The sequence below is a fragment of the Bombina bombina genome, chromosome 5 (assembly GCF_027579735.1).
Source record: "Bombina bombina isolate aBomBom1 chromosome 5, aBomBom1.pri, whole genome shotgun sequence".
Lineage (NCBI taxonomy): Eukaryota > Metazoa > Chordata > Amphibia > Anura > Bombinatoridae > Bombina > Bombina bombina.
In genome coordinates, this window is record NC_069503.1 from 26,800,228 (window position 1) to 26,802,727 (window position 2,500).

A 2,500-nucleotide genomic window follows, 5' to 3' on the forward strand; every position below is an offset into this window, starting at 1 on the left:
CTCTACTAATGTTGTTGGAATTCACAACTTTAGGTAAAAAATCAAAAGAAGTTCGCAACACCGCCTTATCCTGATGAAAAATCAGAAAAGGAGACTCACAAGAAAGAGCAGATAATTCAGAAACTCTTCTGGCAGAAGAGATTGCCAAAAGGAACAAAACTTTCCAAGAAAGTAATTTAATGTCTAATGAATGCATAGGTTCAAACGGAGGAGCTTGAAGAGCCCCCAGAACCAAATTCAAACTCCAAGGAGGAGAAATTGACTTAATGACAGGTTTAATACGAACCAAAGCTTGTACAAAACAATGAATATCAGGAAGAATAGCAATCTTTCTGTGAAAAAGAACAGAAAGAGCAGAGATTTGACCTTTCAAGGAACTTGCGGACAAACCCTTATCTAAACCATCCTGAAGAAACTGTAAAATTCTCGGTATTCTAAAAGAATGCCAAGAAAAATGATGAGAAAGACACCAAGAAATATAAGTCTTCCAGACTCTATAATATATCTCTCTAGATACAGATTTACGCGCCTGTAACATAGTATGAATCACAGAGTCAGAGAAACCTCTTTGACCAAGAATCAAGCGTTCAATCTCCATACCTTTAAATTTAAGGATTTCAGATCCTGATGGAAAAAAGGACCTTGCGACAGAAAGTCTGGTCTTAACGGAAGAGTCCACGGTTGGCAAGAGGCCATCCGGACCAGATCCGCATACCAAAACCTGTGAGGCCATGCCGGAGCTACCAGCAGAACAAACGAGCATTCCTTCAGAATCTTGGAGATTACTCTTGGAAGAAGAACTAGAGGCGGAAAGATATAGGCAGGATGATACTTCCAAGGAAGTGATAATGCATCCACTGCCTCCACCTGAGGATCCCGGGATCTGGACAGATACCTGGGAAGTTTCTTGTTTAGATGAGACGCCATCAGATCTATTTCTGGAAGTTCCCACATTTGAACAATCTGAAGAAATACCTCTGGGTGAAGAGACCATTCGCCCGGATGCAACGTTTGGCGACTGAGATAATCCGCTTCCCAATTGTCTATACCTGGGATATGAACCGCAAAGATTAGACAGGAGCTGGATTCCGCCCAAACCAGAATTCGAGATACTTCTTTCATAGCCAGAGGACTGTGAGTCCCTCCTTGATGATTGATGTATGCCACAGTTGTGACATTGTCTGTCTGAAAACAAATGAACGATTCTCTCTTCAGAAGAGGCCAAAACTGAAGAGCTCTGAAAATTGCACGAAGTTCCAAAATATTGATCGGTAATCTCACCTCCTGAGATTCCCAAACTCCTTGTGCCGTCAGAGATCCCCACACAGCTCCCCAACCCGTGAGACTTGCATCTGTTGAAATTACAGTCCAGGTCGGAAGCACAAAAGAAGCCCCCTGAATTAAACGATGGTGATCTGTCCACCACGTTAGAGAGTGTCATACAATCGGTTTTAAAGATATTATTTGAGATATCTTTGTGTAATCCTTGCACCATTGATTCAGCATACAGAGCTGAAGAGGTCGCATGTGAAACCGAGCAAAGGGGATCGCGTCCGATGCAGCAGTCATAAGACCTAGAATTTCCATGCATAAGGCTACCGAAGGGAATGATTGTGACTGAAGGTTTCGACAAGCTGAAATCAATTTTAGACGTCTCTTGTCTGTTAAAGACAGAGTCATGGACACTGAATCTATCTGGAAACCCAGAAAGGTCACCCTTGTCTGAGGAATCAATGAACTATTTGGTAAATTGATCCTCCAACCATGATCTTGAAGAAACAACACAAGTCGATTCGTATGAGATTCTGCTAAATGTAAAGACTGAGCAAGTACCAAGATATCGTCCAAATAAGGAAATACCACAATACCCTGTTCTCTGATTACAGACAGAAGGGCACCGAGAACCTTTGTAAAAATTCTTGGAGCTGTAGCTAGGCCAAACGGCAGAGCCACAAACTGGTAATGCTTGTCCAGAAAAGAGAATCTCAGGAACTGATAATGATCTGGATGAATCGGAATATGCAGATATGCATCCTGTAAATCTATTGTGGACATATAATGCCCTTGCTGAACAAAAGGCAAGATAGTCCTTACAGTTACCATTTTGAACGTAGGTATCCTTACATAACGATTCAATATTTTTAGATCCAGAACTGGTCTGAAGGAATTCTCCTTCTTTGGTACAATGAAGAGATTTGAATAAAACCCCATCCCCTGTTCCGGAACTGGAACTGGCATAATTACTCCAGCCAACTCTAGATCTGAAACACAATTCAGAAATGCTTGAGCTTTCACTGGATTTACTGGGACACGGGAAAGAAAAAATCTCTTTGCAGGAGGTCTCATCTTGAAACCAATTCTGTACCCTTCTGAAACAATGTTCTGAATCCAAAGATTGTGAACAGAATTGAACCAAATTTCTTTGAAAAAAGGTAACCTGCCCCCTACCAGCTGAGCTGGAATGAGGGCCGCACCTTCATGTGGACTTAGAAGCAGGCTT